At 38.0% G+C, this 21,060-nt stretch overlaps 1 long non-coding RNA gene across 2 annotated transcripts in view; it reads left to right on the plus strand.

Annotated features, from left to right (window-relative positions):
• Window positions 1–21,060, plus strand: part of LOC309604790 — a 170,102-nt gene that overhangs the window by 18,850 nt on the left and 130,192 nt on the right. The window lies entirely within an intron of this gene.

Below are 21,060 nucleotides of genomic sequence, written 5' to 3' on the forward strand. Positions count from 1 at the left end.
TTAGGGTCCCTTTGCCTGTATATTCTACCCTAGATATCTGCGTGGCTCGCACTCTTCTTCGGGTGTCCGTTAAATTGGGACTTTATCAAAGTGGCCTTCCCTGACCACCTACTGAAGGATACCTCCACTCCCTACCCCCACCCTCCATCTTCTTTATTCTGCTTTATTTGTCTTCAGAAAATTTATCACCACCAGACAAACTATATACTTTTTAGGTCATTTCTTTGTTTCTGCCACTTGAATGTAAACTCCATGAAAGCAGGATCTTTGTCCATTTTGTTCATTACTAGTCTCCCAAGCCTAGAACAGTGGCTGGCTCTTAGTAGGTGCTCAATAAATAGTTGTTGAATATATGAATTAGTGCCCAAGGAAAAGCACAAATTGTATTTGGAAAAAAGATGAAAGAGTGATACTAGTTGGAAGAATCATGAAGGGCTTTGGGAAGATGAGGTGTATCAACTAAGTGCCCAGGAAGTGGTGGTGAAAGGCTGTATCAGATGACTCATAATTAAGTATCTTTCAAACTGGGTTATTGTGCACACACACACACACACACACATGCACAAAATAGTGTTTTAATTATTATAAATCATTCAGCTAGTTTCTAAAATAGAGGGCACCCCGTTAAATTTGAAGTTTAGATAAGCAATGAATATTTTTATTATAAGTAGATCTCATGCAATATTTAGGGAAAACTTATACCAACATTTCTTTATTGTTTATCCAAAATTTAAATTTAACTGGGCATCCTATGTTTTATCTGGCAAGCTTATGATATAGGGAACAACATAATGAAGGAAAGGTGTGTGTGATTCTCCAGAATTCAGAATTTACATAATTAATGTAAGAAATACAAAGCAGGGGCATGGCATGCCAGAATTCATTCATATATCTCTGGCCTTCATAGCTTTGGGGAAGATTAAGGGTATCTTACAGCCACACCACATGGTGAGGCTTTTTTTTTTTTTCCATTTAAAAATCATTCTTGACTGGATTATTTTACAGTTTTTGAGAATACTAAAATGTATTTAATGTTAATGTTGCTTTTTTTGTTCACCATACTCTCTCCAAAATTTCACAGAGGACTTTGTCCTAAATGATTCAAGGTATATCATGGTGGCTATTTGGCTTTCTTGATATCTTCTTATCAAATCTAACTTCCAATTCAAAGTTATTTATTTGGTGCATATTTCTTTAATACTAATTATTAGTATTAATGTTGACAAATGATTGGATTCACTTTTAATAGATTGTAATTTTAAAATGATAATTATATTGAAATTAAAATAACCACAAAATAGTTACCAAAATGACTTATGAAAAGTTTATTTCAGATAAATAGAAGCATGGCTCACATGATACTGACAGAAGAAGAATATTTCTGTTTAGCAGCTAAAGAGATGCTTTTATGAGGCTAAAACCTAAAACTTTGAAGTTGTAAGATTCTTGATGACTTTTTAAAATTACAAATTAATTTTTAAATAATTATTTCAAACTTTGTGCATAGGTGTTATTAATATTTTAAGTTGCACTATTTCAAATTGCCTATTTTAAATATTCACACGAGGTGCAGTGGCTTTGTATAGGACAGTCTCTGACCTCAAAGTCTTAGAAGTACTTTGGAAAGTAAAACGAGCAGAAGTCAAACAATTACAAGAAAAGGTATTCAGTGTGCTGTCAAGTTCTAAAACCAAAAATTCAAATAATGGAGAAATCATCACAGGATGGAACAGTTGGGAAAGCTTCACTGAGAAATGGGTGCTTAATTTGTGCCTTGTAGGATGGACTGGGAAGTATTTCCACAGGAGGAAATGTGGGTGAATGTAGGGCCAAGGAAGAAGCAGTATGCGCAAAACTTTGGAGAGGAAAATAGGAATAAGAGTTGGAAGAGCCAGAGATGATGTAGAAAGGGAGGAAAAAGTAGAACTATTTCCGTTTGGATTTGCTGAGACTTGATCATGAATGAGAAGCCCAGTCGTATTAATCAGGATCTTAAAGGCCACACCGCAGAATTTAGACTTCATGTTGCAGACTATAGAGCCATCATATATGCCTACCTGACAAACGAGCAGCACGAGACGGGTGTTCATTGCGAAGTCAGCTCAGCAAATCTGGCTCAGGACATGTGTATACCCTCCCACCCAAACTCGGGGGACAGCAGCTGGCATTTTTATTTTTTTACGAGCATTTCTTTACGGAAAGTCATTTTCCTTTAAGGAAAGTCATCTTCCTTATAAGCTTGAAAATCTGCAGATTTTCGAGCTTATAAGGTTACTTCTACTCAGAATGAAGCCCCACAAACTTCTGTCTGGGGATACAAATCAATACTTAGGTCTCTGAGAATTTCAAGTGGGTTGGTGGCTTTGTGACCAGAAGGTGAGAGTCTAGCTTGATTCCCGTGTCCTCGCCACAGGCAGGTCCCCCACTGACAGCCACAGGGATTTGGCCGATGTCAAGGCTCTCAGATCAGGCACTAAGATTACTTTCCAAACATTAATCTCTTTGAGATCAGCTACACTGTTCAAAGAGATGTCACTTCCGTGCCATTCTCCCCAACAAAAGACGAAGGCATTTTTGTGAGATATACTTTTGCCAAGTCATCCATCAGAGAATATTTATTTGTTCATTAATTTGTTTTATGAACATTGTACAAGTTACACAGTACAGTACCTTCTGATCATTTATTGCCCAGATTTACACTCCGTGACTTGATGGAAAGTGCAGCTCCAGAATGGAGCGCTCTCACCCTATGTAAACAGTTGGGCTGCGATTTACAGGATAAAGACATTCTTTTTAGACACTGTAATTAACACTTGTCTTATTTATACATCTCCTTTAACATTGTGTCCCCTTTAAAAATATTTTTATTTAAAATGGCTTGCAAGGAAATAGCTCGGCATGCGTAAGGAAAAAAGAAGAAACAACAAACCGCTGATAAATTCTTCTGTTAAAAACCACAGCACCCAAATTAAAAGAGTTAAGTGAACATTATATTATATGTCTTAATCTCCTGGCACCATTGTTCATGCTTACTGTTTCTTGCAGAATATTCAAATGGTATTTTTTCCAGTAGACCAGCTCCTTTTAGTTCACACCCTGGAAATGCTTTGCTTGTTTCAAATAGGTGCATCCTGCTCTCAGCCAGCTACATATTGCGTAGGTCCAGCCTTAGTAAAGTGACTGGTCCATACGGTTTTCCTCGTCTATTATTTGTTTAGTCTCCTCCAATTTCCCTTTCAAACAATTCATAGTTACCAAAAGATTTATTAAATTCCTCACCGAAGTTTCCCTACTAAATGCAAACTGTGATTCTGCCTCTAGCAGAGCAAGATGCAGTAACTCAACAGTCCAAAGATTTCTTTTCTTAATTCTTAAATGTTTCCCTTCCTCCATCCCTTGTGAGATAGGTGAGAAAAGCAATTGCCCCCACTGCTTAATGCATCACAACTCAGAAACTCACTCCAGCCTTGTAATTTTGAATCCCAGCCCAGCTGGTGGTTCCTGGATTTCAGACTCTGAATATGAGTTCAGCACTTTTAAATCAATCACTCTGAACAGTATTTCTGTCAAATGGAAACCTTTTCTTCTTTGGCAGAAAGGCTTTCCTGATTTCAGCAGCAGCCCTGGAGAACCGAACAGTTTCATAAATGAAACCAGGATGTAGGAGAAAAATTAAACTAGATATAATTTTCTAACGTTGTCATTGGAAGAGTCTTGTTCCATTTACTATTCAGGAAGATGAAGGCACCTCTGTACCCTATAAGATTTTTCAAACAGTTCTCCATTCCCGGCAAATGGGTTACTGCAGTTTGACTAGCAAGGGGTTACATGGGTTAGGTGGAAATAGAAGGAGGAATGAAATACTCCTTGGTTTCTATTCCCCTAACTTAAAATTCTCCCTCCAATTATTAAAATGCTTTTAGAATTAGGTTACTTCATAAATTGTGCTTGGTATTGCTCTTAGCAGGTTACGTCCTCCTCTGAAAGCCCCCCTGTTGGTGGTGGGATTGATGGGACAGTACTGAGGTCTCTTGGCTTAACCACATGTGACACAGTAGCTGCAAAAATAACACCTCTTCCTCCATTTTCCTAGGACAAGTTTAAATCTCAAGTCTTAAAAATAAAGAAATAACGTCAAAGCCCTGAAAATTATATAAAAGCCCAAATCTCTTTGGGGCCTTAAATAATAATAACAAAAGAAAGTTTATAAATTTTATTATTCATAGAGCACTGTTCTTGACTCTTCACATGCACCTTCTGTGACCACCATACATGATCCATTGTGCCCAAACATCACGGTAACACAGAAATTAATGCTTCCTATATTCTCAACCTTCTACTTACAGTCTTTATATCATATATACGTCAGTCTCCTATTTCATAAAATGATATAAAATATATACAGAAACAGAGACTGTAAGATTTATTAAGAAAAGCCCATGGAGAGGTGCTAATTTTCTCCACCAGATTGCACTGAAGGAAATTTATAAGTGTCATTTCCTGCCAGTTTTTATACAATGACTGTGTTTCCTGTATGTTGATTTCTTCACAATGCCCTAAATATTCCACATAATCCCTTAGATACCTTGAAATTATTTTATCTATAGACAACCATTGATTTATGGACATTAAACATGAGATTTTTGAGCTCTAAGTTACATTGGAATTGGTAATTACAGGGAAATGTGAATAGTGAGGAGGAAAGATTTAAACATATATGGAGTTGAACCTAGCTGACAAATTTATGGAAATAATTTTGAAATAAGTACATTCATTCATTCAATATTTATTCAACACCTATTTATTGAGTGTTTACTATTATTGAGTATTGAATGCCAGGCACTATGTTAGCTATTGAAATTCAGCATTAAGAGAAACAGACATGGTCCCTGACTTTATGAGTTCAGGACATTGGCCTCTGAAGCAGGAAGACCAAGTTCTTGAATTCTTTAAAGAAACATTGCTGGACTCAATTACTGTAGAATTCTGAAAGTCTAATCTAAATGTGCAGCAATAAGCAAGGAGCACTAAGGAAGGGCCATATAAGAGGTGTGTTTCAAATGAATGGCTAAGAAAATTATACAAAGTTTGAGCTAAAAAGCACCTTGAAGATCAAACATCTCAGCCTCCTCATTAACCCAAATGAAATTCCTGTTTATATTCACACCAGTGGTTAATGGCTGAATGGAGTTCAGAACCCATATCTCTTGACATCCAGGAAAGTACCTATTAAATGAGTGCTCTTTGAATATTTTTATAATAAAATTCCACTCCTGAACGTACAAGAAAAAAGGCGTTATGCATTGAATTGTGCCCCCCACTCCAATTCATATGTTGACATCTTAACCTCCTCCAGTACCTTAGAATGTGACCTATTTTTGGAAATAGACATTGCAGATATAATTAGTTAAATTAAGATGAAGTCATGCTGGTATAGGGTGGGCCCCTAATCCAATATGGCGGGTGTCCTTGAATAAGGAAAAAAATTTGGAATCTGACATGTATACACACACAGGAAGAATGCCATGTAAAAACAGGAGTTACACTGTCAAAAGCCAAGGAACTACCAGAAGCAAAGAAAGAGGCCTGAGCCAGATACTTCCCTAGTGCCTTCAGAGGAAGCACGAATTTGCTGACACTTTGATCTCAGATTTATAGCCTCCAAAACTGAGACAACAAATTTTTGTTGGTTAAGTCATAGTTTGTAATGCTTCCTTACATAAATTCGAGGAAACTAATATACAGGGCAATTCCATTCGAGGTTTACTCAGTTTGCTTTTTCATTCATTTACTTATTCATCAAATAAATATTTATTGAGCATCTGCTTTGTGCCAAGCACTGCACAAAACATTGGGCATACAAAGATGAATAAGACCTAATCATTATCCTCAAAAAGACAGATGAATATTCCAAAGTGTTAAATAATTATATTGTTGGGTTCCTCCCATCCCAATCTGGGATCCACTTCCATCTGTGTTGTTCTTTCCCAATAAGTATGATTGATTCCTCCAGTTGACACTGAAAGACTAGATTCCACTTCTATCTTGGGCCCAGCCTCTTCCCTGGAAATATATGAAACTGTTGCTTCCCAGGAGTAGTAACTCTCTCCAATCAGTGAGTCATGGCCTGGGGGTGGAATCCAGGCCAGTGACAGTCCCTTAGCGTGCTGTTAAACCAAGCATCTCAAATCCACCCACCAGAGGAGTGCAGGGAGGCCAGTGCTGAGTCCCTGTCATGCTTTATCAGGGCTATAAAGTAAGTATTTAAAATTTTAATGTTTTCAAATGAAATATGCAAAAGTGGATTATTTAGCAGTTTATCAGCTTTACCCTTCTGTGGCAAAGGGAACAGACAATAAAATTGTTCAAAGGAGGCTTCAAAACTGCGTTCTGCCATTTGATTGCAACTTTAAAGAGGACTACAAACAAGGCCCCCAGTAGGCGCCTGGCCGGCTCTGTGCTGCCACTCCTGAGAGCATGTGTGGATTCCTGCGGCTGATGTTTGTTGCTGGACTCGAGCCCTCCTCACCCTCGCTGGGACCACACGGCTGTGTCTGTGACAACCAGAGCCAGAGGAATTTCTGGAGCTCTTGCCGCAGAACCAACAGTGGTGCAAGTCATCGTGCAGTTGTCCCTGTTTCAGTTACCTGTCGCCTGTCTCCATTTTCCAGTAACCATCTGCCTGAAGTCTTCCTGTCCCCACTGACACAGCGGCCACTTTCAGGCAGAGGACAGTAAGAATGAATTTAAGAGGAATACAAGATTAGGCAAAGGTTAGAGTCACCCTTCAGTCCTTTCTCTTTCTGAGGTCTTTAGGAGTCCCACATATGCGCTACAGGAAAGGAGGGAAACAAATCCTGCTTCTCCTAAATTGTAAGGAGCATCCACACTCTATATGTTTCTAGAAATCCCACTAGAAAAAAGCCTGAAAGATGAACTTTTAAGTGAATTTATGAGGATCTAATTGTCCATGGTTTTTAGTACAGTTGCTATTTTTTACTCGAGGTCAACTCCCTTTAAATCTCACCTTTTTCTCTAGAAAAATAAAATATAGGCTCATCAGGTCCAGAGTAAACCTTTTAGATGGCAGCGAATGAGCCAAGAGGTCTAATGCACCCAAGATCTCTTTAGGGCCTCTTGGCCCTTTTGCATTTTTGTTTTATTATCTCTTCTCAGATGCAAGAGAACACAATGGGAAGCTGAAATACTTCCCCCCATGGGTTTATATAGGACTTCCTGGAATTAAGCCTCTGCCACGGTGGGTACCATCCTCTCACCTGCTAGTCTACGTATGGCACTGGGAGCATCTACAACTGCACCTAGAGAGTAGGTGACCCTAAGCGAAATACAGAGAAAAATCCAATTTCCAGCAAATGGCCGAGATCACAGAGAGAGAAGAAAATTAAGGAAAAGATTATTATTAGAGTTATGTATTCATTCACTTATTTATTTATTCAAAAGTATTTATTGAAAAAAAAAAGTATTTATTGAGCTCCTACTATGTGTTGGGTTTACATTACTCTGGGGATGATGTAATGTTGCAAAAAAACAGACATATTTATCATCCCCACAGAGCTCACAGTTTGATGAGAAGGAGGCATCCATCAAATAATGATGTAAATTAATTACTTAAAAGTACAAGTATAACTGCTGTAAAGGATAATTATTAGTGCTATGTGGGCATAACATGAGCCAGTTTCACCTAGTCTGGGGTGGAAGTAGTGGAGAGAGGGTCTCAAAGAAGGCTTGCCTGAAAAAGTAATTATTGAACTAAGATTTAAAGAAACGGTAGGAATCAATTAAACAGCTAGATTGGAGGTGGGGATGGGAATGGGGTAGGGAGCATTCCAAGCAGAGGGTAGAAAGAGGTCAAACATCCCTTGTCAAAGGAAGAAGGGCACATTTAAGGAACTTACCTGAACCCCTGGAGAGAAAGGTGTGAAATGGAGCTGGGGTGGTTGGTAGGAGGCAGCCAGCCCATGCAGGGCTTGGCAGATCCTATTAAAGCTTTGGAAGTGACCCAAAGAGCAAGGCAGAGCCACTGAAAGGTTTAAAGCAGGGAGAGTAACATGAGGAGAGAACCATTGTCCCTGCTAAAATCAGGTGGAATTAGCTGCAACCTATGAAAACTTCGTGCTACCTCCTTACTCCACTCCCAGCCCAGAGCCACATATCCTAGAAACCCCAAATAGTCCCAGTTTCCCATGGGATTCCTAAAGCTCAAACCAATTTTATCTTCTTGCACATTGAATAGACAACTTCATATTCCCCAACAAAAGGTATGGCAAATCACTATTTAAAAATGCAGCAGTTTGGATTGCACACCTAGCAAAGATTAGCAACTCATAATAGATTTAGAAAACAAAATGCTCCATTTGGAATGTCTCAGCAGAGCCACCTACTAAGAGAACACGTAAAACTTTTTCAATATATTTCTGTATTACCTTTAATTTGCTTCAATATCTATCCCCAGCTTCTAACACAGTATATACTCTAGGCTCTCAAAAATTATCAAAAGTGATCGTAATATAATTTAAGTTGTTTACTTTCAGAAATAATGAGCTGATTCATAACAACAGGGCAATAACCACACTTCTATGTTACTGGCCAAGAAAACCTGGCTATTACCCAAATTTGGGTAAATCACACCACAAAACACATGTTAATTTTGGCTGCCCCTCCTTACTTAACAAAATGTTTATTTCAAATTATCTGAGCTCCCTGCATCATTTTCTCTGCTCTTCAATACATTGTGGATGGAGGGTTCTTTTCAAAACTTGAATTTGCTTGCGCCACTTTGCCTGCTTCAAAGCCTTCACTGGCTTTCCATTGTTCTAGGGCTGAAGGCCAGACTCTGAAACACAGCCACGTACAAGGCCCTGTGTAGCTCAGAGCGCCGTAGTCTGCAGCCTCGCCTAATGCCATGCTCCTGATCACCTTCTGTGCCTGGCACTCCATTTGAGGAGAAACAATGCTGTGAACAAGATTCAGCCCCTGTCCTCAAGATGAGTATGGTCCGGTGAGAGAAGTTAAATTACAATACATGGATTCCATTAATGCTATGTAAATGGGCAACTTTTTACAGAGTAAATGCAGGATGCTAGCAGAACACACGTGACCAACACTTAAGCCAGGCTCGTAGAATCTGGGAAGTTTTTCTGGATTCGGCCTCATCTAACATGTAGCTTCAGAAGTGAAGACCAACACTACGTAAAACTTCATTATATGCACTCTTTTTTTTTCTCTCTCTCTCTCTTCTATGGTGTAATCTTGTTTCCCAAATTATATTGCGAACTCCTTAAAGGCAAAGACCATGACACTTACATATCCTGAACATTGTCCGTATAGGGCTGACCACATGGTATGTGCTTGTAAATGCATGTTGACCAGTTAATAGGACAGTAAATCCTTACAGCGTGTGGGGCAAGGGAAGGAGTGGTAAAAGTGCTGGATCCACCAAGTCAACTAAGAGTGAAAAGCATGGCTATGTGGAACAGGCTGGCACAAAGACAAAGCTTTATTGGTACTTAAATTTTTTTTTCAATTAAACAGTGATAATGATACAATGACTATATGATTTACTTGGCAGGTAGGAGCCAGAAAAAGACCTCGCTAACTCACACTAATGAGAGGGAGGCCCATTGCAGTCTGACTGAGGTTGCTCTTAGTAATTGCTTTTCTATTTTTAAAATATGTGCTTAGCTCGCTTTCGCCAACATACACACAAGTTGACTGCAACACAGAATACGCTTTGTTCTTTCATTTTGTCGTGTAGTTGCATTTTAATTATTTATGATAATACTTAATAGTATATTCGTAAGTGTCCTGTAGTGTGGCATGTAAAAATAATGAAGTCTTAGTAATATGAGAACATGATAGAGCTCTCAGCTATTAAATCTTTGCTGAGAAGTGAAGTGAAACTGCAGGGTTCTTTGTGAGAACTGGGGGTTTGCAGATTAAGGAAGTGAAAATTAGCAAAGTTTTTCTAAATTACATTTATAAAGTATATGTATGGTGATATTTTAAAATGCATTGAATATGACTAATATGTTTGAATAGGACAAATATGTTAAGATACACGTTTCATGTGGGCTACTTAGTAGATATTAAAACTTAAAAAAAAAAAAATAGGCCTCAGCTGGTTTTCTACTTGGTGGCATACTTTTATATACTTTATTTTTATTTCTGACTCCCACAAAACACATTTTATCTTGATTATTAAGAATAATTTGAGCATGTGAAGGTTTTTTAAATTTCAAATTAATCTTTCTTATGGTTATGGATGGAATTATAATCATTTCCTGAGGAAAAAATAAGATTAATGTTTTAAAAGTTTATAAGACTTGAGTTCATATTTTTGCTATTGGTATATTTTACATAGTTTTTTACTTAAATATTCTGTTACATCTAACTTTCCAATTCTAAATTCCAGAAATAAATTTTACAAGATTCAGTTGAATAAACGTCTGCCAGAAGACTCCACTAAATTCTAACTCCAAATACTCCCCTTACCCCCGCCAAAAAAGGCCCTCATTCTCTGCAGCAGGGTCTTTGTTCTTTTTTTTTTTTTTAATAAATTTATTTATTTATTTAATTTATTTGGCTGTGTAGGGTCTTCGTTGCTGCCGCGGGCTTTCTCTGGTTGTGGCGAGCAGGCGTTACTCTTTGTTGCGGTGCGCGGGCTTCTCATTGAGGTGGTTTCTCTTGTTGCGGAGCACGGGCTCTAGGTGCAAAGGCTTCAGTAGTTGTGGCTCGCGGGCTCTAGAGTGCAGGCTCAGTAGTTGTGGCGCACGGGCTTAGTTGCTCCGAGGCATGTGGGACCTTCCTGGACCAGGGATTGAACCCGTGTCCCCTGCATTGGCAGGTGGATTCTTAACCACTGCGCCACCAGGGAAGTCCCAGGGTCTTCATTCTTTTCTACCATTTTAGAAGTGTTTGCCCAGTTCCTTTGTCCTGGTAATTGAAAATGTTTCCCAATCCTTTTAGGCCTTTCTTTTCAGACCATCTCTTCCCTTTCTTTGAATAGCTCCTCTTCATTTCCTTCCAGTTTTGTCCTCATTCCCCTGATCTCTCACAACTCATCCCTCATTCTCTTTAAAACCCTTGTTGGCACCAAGTTCTTATTCTAGTTGGCCCTGTTCCCTCACCCACCAATTTTATGAGTTCTTTTTTTCTCACCTGGTACCACACTCACAGAAGACTGAAATAAGGGTTTTGTCCTATTACTAAAATATTGAGAATATCTGTATCGGGGTTGTACATCCCAAGTGGCCAATTTTTATTGTAGAGTTGCATAGTTACTTTAAGTTTATTGGTGAGAGAATAAGAATTGAATGCTCATAATAAGAACAATCATGGAAAGTATGTTCTATTATATTATAAAAATGAAAGTTCAGAGATAAAGGAGTTCATCTCTATTTTAAGGACTAATAGCTAAGGCAAGCTTGCGAATAGATATCCAAATTATTAGCCTGAAAGAATATTTTGGCAGCTCATCTTCTATTTACATATTTTGTTTATAAAATGAAGAGAATATATATAAATATATTTATATATACAAATAGTTGATAATGACATATCAAATAGTTGAAATGACTTGTCTGAAAAGTTGGTTGTAAGCATTTATGATACCTCTCATGAACAGGGAAAAGATATTCAAGGCATGATGTCTAAAGAACATGCCTAGACATAGACAACTTAGAAAATATGACATATCAGGTTTCCCAAGGAGAGTCTCCGGGCCCCAGGTCAATGGGTAACTCTTATAGGTAGAGAATCCAAGGTGATCCATACTTGGGAGAATTTTCAAGAAGTTTGGTGATGGTTGTAGTACCTCTATCATCATACCTGCAATCGGGACAGGTGTTCTGTGCCCAGGGAGAGACACTGGCCAGAATAAAATAGAGCAGATGCAGATTCAGAGCTAAGCTATCTCAGAATAGGAATTTTTAAGACAGTGGGCAGAAACTAATAAAGAAGTCAGTTGAAGAACTTAGGCACATGAGGAAAAGCATTAAAGCATTAGCTCAGGAGTGGTCATTATAGGAGCACCTTAGTCTAATTAGTAGCACACAAAACATAGTGGCACAGTTGTTAGGGCTGGAATGATCAGATTCTACTGCACTGGGGCTGTGAGAGAAAAAAATATTGCCAACTCTGAATCCAGACTGCTTTGAGAAGCATGGTGAGTGCCACCCTTCAGGAAAAGTAATTAAGAAACACAGCTGGATAAGAGAATCAGAAGCTGAACAGCAGTGATTTCCAAAGCGAAATATCTATGTCTATGTATGTATCCATTTATGTACACAAATAAATATGCATTTTTTTAACATCTTTATTGGAGTATAATTGCTTTACAATGGTGTGTTATTTTCTGCTTTATAACAAAGCGAATCAGCTATACATATACATATATCCCCATATCTCCTCCCTCTTGTGTCTCCCTCCCACCCTCCCTATCCCACCCCTCTAGGTGGTCACAAAGGACTGAGCTGATCTCCAAAGAATGTTCAACATCACTAATCATTAGAGAAATGCAAATCAAAACTACAATGAGGTATCACCTCACACCAGTCAGAATGGCCAGCATTTTTGGATAAGTATGCACATATACCAGTACAACACAGCTACTCTCCATCTCGCATCAGAGAAATTTGTGACATAAAAGGTCTAGGCTAATGTGTAGAAATATGACTCCTTTATTTACTCCAAATGCACCCAGACACCTGTGATAATTGACATACTCCACAGTCTAGTGCTGTCCAATTTCAAAGCACACTAAGTACATACTACAGCACAAAGGGAGGAAATGTTTATTTGAAGACTTCCATTTCTAGCAATGACAGGCTAGCTAGCTTGAAAACTCTCCCAGCAATGAAACATCCAGAAATTTTAGAAAAAAATATATCACACATTTTTTAATGCATAGGCCAGATCACAAGGAAGTAAGGGAAAACCACATGGTTCAAAAATAGATAGGAAACTGACCATCAGTGCAGTGAGCTGGAGCTGATACTTCAATGCTAGTAGGAAGGGGTACTAGTCTCAGCAACCAAGGAATAAAGAGAAATACCTAGAAGCCCTAATAAGGGCCAGAGTCATAACTCAGACCCCATTTATAAATCTGGAACCAGACAGCATAAATTTTAAAATCCTGCCCACTGATATAGGAAAATGACAGATATGCTTTTCTGTATAAATGTAAACTCTTATGTGGTAAAAGTACATATTATGCTTTAGACTTTTAACCTAATGCTTTTCTTCAGGCAGAGGTGCTTTCAAATTTATACTATCAATGTGAGCAAGGACCCCTTCACAATAAGAAATTTACATGTCATAGACCAGATCTGGGATTCTATGTACAAGCAAACACAAAAACATTTATGGAGGGATAGACCCGCAACATGCTGAATATAATTATCATAGATAAATTTCTATTCAAAATGAGCTCACAATTTAGAATTTACAAAGAATTTCACATTAGAAAACAATTCACCATAAATAATAGTGATCACACATAGGAAACAGGATTATACAGTCTACCTTCACATAAGAAATGTAGATACTGTAAAATAATTGTGTTTAAAATAACTAAATATTTTAAAAGGCAATGAAGACATGATGAATACAATACTATAATAAAGACTAGTCAGCTATTGAAAGGAAAGAAATAGAACATATAACACATTTAAATATAATCATTTAAAATATAAAACTAATGATCTAGTTAAATGAAAGATTAGATCTAGCTAAAGAGAGAATTAGGAAACAGGAAGATAGATCTTTGGAAATTATAATGTAGCATAGAAAGATAAAGAGAAGGATAATATGGAGGAGAGTTTAAGAGACACAGAGGATCAAATTTAAAAAGTCAAATATGTATTCCAAAGGAGTTCAGAAGAAAAGAACAGAGGGAATGGAGAAGAGACAATATGATGAAATAAAATATGAAATAATTGAGAAATTCTTCCAAAATTGATATGAATGTGAATTGTCAGATTCAAGAAGTACTAGTAGTCTCAAAAATGATAAATATAATTCAGTCCACACTTAGACCTATCATAGTGAAATTTCAGAACACCAAATTTTTTAAAAAACTTCTGAAATCAGCCAAAGAGAAGGAAAACACTGAAAGAATAAAATTATAATAACAGCAGAATTATCAATAGCAACACTAAAAATCAAAAGATGATGGAGTAATGCTTTCAGTATGTTAAAACCAAACAGCCATCAACTAGAACTGTATGCTTTTGTAATCACCCCACAGAGATGGATGGGCTCTCCCCTCAAAATTTAGCTCAGATATCATGACTGGTGGTGCCATACATACACCAAAAGGGTATGAAAGGTTTTATTAATCATAGAATGAGGCTTTATGGAGAAAGCAGACTCCCAAACGACTCTGAAAATGTCTTGAGAGAGGAGGGTAAGGTGACTGTCTTATGATGGTTATGTAGTTAGAGGGTGAGGTGTGGATTTCCTTGCATGATCCCAGGCTTGCATGGTTTGAACTTTCTGCCACCACCAAAGAAGAGTGCCTAGGTAGCCAGGTAAATGTGTACTGTGTCCCTTTGAAAGTGAAGGCAAACTGTGACTGAGAGCCTGTTGAAACAGGTACAGAATAGACTTAGCTGAATCCATGACTGAAAAGGACTTATCAGTTGCTGATTGTATAGAGTTAGTAATTTCAATAATATTGAATATGAGGACCACAGCATTAAATTGCAGTAATCCAAAATAAGGTGCTATTCATTCTTTCCAGGTTAAAAACAGACTAAGTTGGCTTTTTAAATAGAAAAACTGTGGCAATAATCGCCCTTTCTCTAAATAGGGCTTGTGTAATAGGTTTCAATCCTTGAAAGCCCTATTTTAATTTATATTGAGTGTGTTAACTGTTTTAATCAGGGGCAGGAAGGTGAGGATGTCCCTTAGGTCTTTTTGTAAAGCCAACTGAAAGTACCAAAGACTTAATTATAATTTATTATCATTGAGTCAGATTATTTGTGCCCATTATGGGATATTTTAGGGCAATAAGTGATATGACTATGGGAGATTTAGGCAAAGCAATAGTTCCAGTGGTTAAGATATGACATACAAGTTAGTTCTCTCTTTTATGTTCAATAAATCCTCTAAGATTAAAGGTGGTATTGTGTTTAAATTTAGTGGAATATCCAAGTATAGCTAATTTGAGCCCCAGTAGTGATTTAGGCCATGAAAATTTGCCAATTGATATATCTCGGTAGATGTTAAAGTTAATTCAGAACCTATACTACAGAGGCGCAAAAACCAATCTTTTGTCTTTTGGTTGCATAATTTCTTTTAGTAAATTTGGATTTCTAAATGGGTCAACATATGGGACTTTGTGTCAGTTTTTTGTTTCTGTACCGTATATTCAGGATTTTTAAATGTATTTATTTGTTTTGTGGCTACTATATATACACTCTGTGGAGGCCCTCTCCATCCTGCTCATATTGATGAGTTTCTTCCTCCGGAGAGTTTTATGTTAGTACCAGCAGGGTTCAGATTTTCCCTCACGGTAACAGTTGAATTAACCATTTGGCTGTGCCACAGTGTGGTCATAGGTGTTATCCCTATAACCCTGAGCATCAGGATATTTTTTTGATGACTGAGGCGTAGTTAGCAGCAGTGGCAAAGGCATTTTTTAGGGTCTTAGTGAAACATCTGTTCTTAGGAGCGTGGACCTCAACATGGCACATGGTGAATATTCTTCCTCCCTACAAGTGGTTACCCAATGGGCCTGTGTACTGCACAGGGCATCAGTCTTTCCCTTGAGAGCTCTCTAGAATGTAAGCCAATACCTGGTTGAGACACAAACCCCAAAGTCACAAGGTAAGAGTTGTTCCCTTTATCCTAGCATCAGTCATGGCTTATACTGGAATCAAGACAGACAATTCAACCTGAGACATTCAGATAGGCCCCTGCTAAGCACACAACCCAGTGCCACTTTATGGAAGACCCCAACCCCATATGCCTGTCCTTAAATGCCAGTTATCAAAACTTTCAACTTAGGTATAGGAGAACTCAGCAACTGCAGTACAAAGAAGCACAGTTCAAAGTGCAAGCTCGCCAGCAAGCAGCTACACAGCTAAAGGGATGTTCTAGTCAGAAGGCAGCAGTGACATTTAGCAAGAAAAGAAAAACCCCTGGTGGTGGAAGTCATTGCCTAGATACCCTGCTTACTGCACTGATTGTTGTGTCACTCCTCAAAGACAGAATGGATCCACTCCCACCTTAAATTTAGTTCAGATGTCCAAACTAATAATGTCACACATACACCAAGAGGATAAGGAATGCTTTATTACTCACATAATGAGGCTTTCTGGAGAAAGCAGGGCAGGTTCCCAAGCTGGTCCAAACGTGGCTTGAGAGCAGGGAGTGGTAAACGGCTTGGGGTTTATGGTGGTTATGGGCTTGATTTGGCATCAGAGTTCTCTTGCATGGAGCTCGTTTGCATGGTTTGAGCTTCTTATTGGCTCCAAAAGAGGGAGCACCCAGGTTTTCTTATTAGCTCTCCCAGATGTGTAGCAGAAAGAAAGGGGCAAGTGGTGGGGCTTGAAAGGGGTCAGTAGTCAAGCGTCAAATATGGACCCAAACTCTTTATTACGTATGCTTACTTAACTATTATTTAAGAGTGGAGGTAAAGTAAAATATTCTTATGAAACAAAAGCTGAGTTTATCTTAAGTAGAATCTCACTATAGGAATGACTGAAGGATATACTTCAAATCAAACATAAGGAAGGTCAGAAGTAAGGTCTGAGATATATGATGGAATGGTGAGTCAAAAAAAAAAAAAAAAGGGGTAATGGCAGAATCTATGATGACAGCCAGCTCTTTCCCAGTCCACTGAAGTTGTTTAAACTCATTAAGTTATAACATTTACAGAGCACTATTTTAATTGCTGACATTGTAACAGTGTACAAGGTAAAGAGTGTCCCAGACCTCATGGACTTTACCTTCTCCTGGAGAAAAGGAGGCTAAGTTCACACAGCTGGCCGCTCTTGCCGCTTCTGAAAGTTCTTGTGGTCCCAGCACCACATTCTGTTGGTTCCTGTTCTTTGATCTCACAGGCTGTTCACCTCGGGTGCTGGTACACATCTACTACTCTGCTACTTCTCACAAAACAAAGTGTGCTGGGGATTAAGTTCACAGAGCCTGAGGCTTTTTACCCTGAACCAGAAAGGTGAGAGAGCACCTCAGGTCCTGAAACAACCACCTTAAGCTGACATTCAAGACTCTTGGTAATATCTTGAAGGCATTGAAACATCTATGGATCAACAAGCAACTTCCTAATGAAACAATTTAGAATTAACTATTTCTCATTTTGTTCTCCCAAAGAACTTTTTCCTACCTCTCTTTTAGCCTTTTTTCCAATCTATTGGAATTATTATTCATTGTATCCTTGGCCAGCCACTAAATCATAATCCTAAAGAACATGATTCCTGAGTTTAGAAGATCTAAACTTGATTCCTGGACTGCCTCTTTATTGTCTATAAAGACAACAGTAACTTTACCCTTAGGCAAAGTTACTTAATTTTTCTGAGTCTCAGATTCCTTATCTACCAAATGGGAACACTAATAGTACTTAATCACTTAGTGTAGGGAGGATTAAAAGTGACACAGCCTGTTTGAGTTTCACTCAAAGCTTGGCACAAATGACAAAAGTAATGGCAGCAAATATTATTGATCTGTTTCCTCCACCAAAATGTCAGCCTTTTAAGGTGAGAGAAGGTCTCATGAACTACCTGTTAAGTCAACATCACCTAGCATTGTGCTGTGTATGTGCCCATATATGTGGCTCAATCAAATTAACATTTATTTTTAAATTCATTAAATCTAAGTTCAAATTGAATCCTACCACTGACTGGATTTATTTTCTCTCTGCTTCACACGCCCTTTTCGCTTTATCTCAATTTTTGTCTCTTCCAGTTTCTTTACCTTTTTGTCTTCTCAATCTCAAACGTCACGAAAGTCCCAAGAGACCGGTGAGAAAAATAAGATATAAAAAAACCTTTTCATAAGGCAAAGCACTCATGGAATATAAATGAAATTTAATTTCAGAACCACACTGGAATAAGGATGGCTAAGGCATCAGCTCGTAACTCCTAGAAGTGCAATCACAGGGCAGGTTTCTCCACCAGCTGTCCAGAGGTGGGTGGGCTAGCGTGGAGGCGGGTCGTAGTGGAAAGGTAGTGAATTGTGGCACTCGCTCTCCGGTGAATATAGCAGTCCTTGTGTGACTGTTCTCCCAGGGTCTCGCAATGGTATCCGGAAGTACTGTCTCCCTGCTGATTTCTTGAGTATAAAACTAAAACTTCCAACTCCATCACAGTGACTACCATTAACTGATGAAATCAATTAAGCCAGCAGCACTACCTGCTGAAAACTGGCTTAGCAAAGACACAGAGGAAGGAATGGCAGTGTAGAACAGATGAAACAGAAAGATAGGGGACTGGGTTTTCTTTTCATTCTGTTTTTAGAAGTGTAAGTTCCATCAATGTGTCCTTTTACTCTGCTCTGAACCACTGCTTCCCCAGCAACTGTGAACAGCCCCCTGCTGGGCCTCATTCCTTAACCTCACTAAGTGATTACTGTTAATACTGTGGTTAATGGTTTCTGGAAAGACGATATCTATCAACATCTGAGTGTACACATTTGGGCCTAAATATTGAGAAATCGTAGGTATGTAATGCAAAGCCTGGGTGTGCCTGACTGTAGAAAGGAGTTCATTAGGATTAATCTTTTACCGAGTGACTAATGCAAAGGGAACGAGGCCCTTTCCTCTCTGACTCGGCAGAGGTTTTGTCCAAGCTTTCAAACAGGTCTCTTTGGAATGTGCTGGTCACTTGTGAAGACTCTACTTAAGCATATGGAACTTAAAAATCTTGATTTTTTTTTTTTTTTAACTTTTGTATACTCTAGCAGGTTCCTGAAAATCAAATGGCAGAACCTAAGCAGAAGACTGACTGCCAAAACACATGCCCAGTTGGGGAAAAGTGCATGGGGAATCATCCAGCACGCTTCGAGAACTTCCAGCCCAGCCTGGTAGAACTCTGTATTACCTTCTGTTCTGATGCCTGAGCTCTGCCAGACTTTTGTGTGAAAAAGCATCTTTGTGAAGCAGTACATTTGTTGTGTTGTACCTGTGAATCCTTTCCTTTCACCTTGGTTGCTGCTTTTAACTTGAGTGGCATAACTTCCTCTCTTGAGCTACACTTACAGGAGAGACCAAAAGGGTACAAGGCAGGTGAGGATACCGGGCAGACCTTCTTAGAGGGGATATTTTTTTCTGCTAAAATTAGCATAAGACAATAGAAATTTTTTGTTCAAGTGCTGTAGTCAGCTAATAGTAGTCAAATTCTTTTTCAGGGTAATGTACTTGTTAGCCCCGTTAAAAAGGGGAGAAAAGTGCTGTTTTATCAATAAAAGCATACTGAGCTGAATACCTACACAAAGAAATTTTCAGTATAATTTATGGCATTTCATCTTGTTGAACTGCATTTCAAGTAATTCACCCTGGCAGTTTTACTCTCAAAATGGAAATCTTTGTACTTTTCTTGACTTCATTACACAAAATGAGTTTGTGTTCAACTGTAGTCCATATACTCGATAATTTGTCTGACGGGGTAAGGTTATTAGCAATTTAAGAAATAAACCCATTTGGATTTTCAGAGAGAGTTAACAGAAACAGGAGATTGCTATGATGATCTCTTAAAAATTACAGTGTAACACACAAAAGTGAGATTTAAGTAGCAAGATTTTCCATACACCAATAACACCAGGGAAATTCAAATTCAAATTCCCTCCATTAATTTCCAGGGATTAAGTGGTCAGTATTGAAGTCAATGGAAGATACATTTAAAAAGCTGAGAGGTCAATTCAATTCAGAAAAGCAGACCAAATGGCACACTATCTTTAGAGTTTCTGAGGCTAAAATGCATCCAGATCAATTGGGTGAAAGATTCTGTAAGATTCTCCAGTCTGGTCAGAGTAAAGTGAATAGTGGTGGTCACAGCCAAAGGATCCTGAAGGTTTCATGGATAGAATGTCAGACCTGTAAGGCATTTGGAGATTCCTTAGTACAACCTCATAGTTTTAAAAGGAGAAAATTGAGGCTTGAGGAGATTAACTAGGCCTCAGCTGGTCTGTATAGGTACCCACTCTCTACTTTTCAGATAGAGATCTTTTTAACTCTCTCATCAAATTCTTTCAGGAATTAATGATTTTTGAGTTGATTTCTTTTGATTTTATATTTTGTGATGGGGATGATAATAATTCTTGGGTAAAATACTGATACAGAGAATTTTCAAAATTGGTACTATTTTTAACTTTCATTTAGCCTCTTGTGACATTGCACAGAAGGCAGATAGCATTCATTTTATATTTGGATTCAACTTTTCAATTGACAAAACACTTGAATATCTAAAACTTGCCAATAATATAAGCTGCTTACTGTTTAACCTATTTACAGATAAGTTATTAGGATGAGCAAGATTAAATGACTTTACCAAGATCACATAACCAGGCAATAAAGAATTAGGAACTTGAACCCAGGACTTTTTATTGTTTACACCACAGAAGTTGTGGATGGATAACTAAGGTAAAGGGATCAACTCATAAAGTTCTTACTGAGGAGAAACTAAAGTGTTCATTTGCTATCTTCTTGGAAGAATTTCACTCGATGGCTAAGAGCATGAGATTTAGACTCAAATAGAAATTCCACCTCTACCTTAAACTAGTCTGGGGACATTGATTAAGTGATCTCTTTAAGTCCCGATTTTCTCATATGTTTAATCGTGATAATAATAACCATAGGTTTTATATAACTATTAAGTGGATAATATATGTAAAAACAGTGTGTCTCATTGTTTGGTATACAATAAACACTGTATGCTGTTTATTCCATACTATTATTCTGAGTTATAATATCAGCAAAACATAGATGATGTTTCTTTATTGGCATTAATATCAGCAAAACATAGGTGATGTTTCTTTATTGTCATTAATAAATTATATGTATATAATTTATTTATATATGTTTAT

This window comes from Balaenoptera borealis (genome assembly GCF_965194805.1).
Source record: "Balaenoptera borealis genome assembly, chromosome: 1".
NCBI lineage: Eukaryota > Metazoa > Chordata > Mammalia > Artiodactyla > Balaenopteridae > Balaenoptera > Balaenoptera borealis.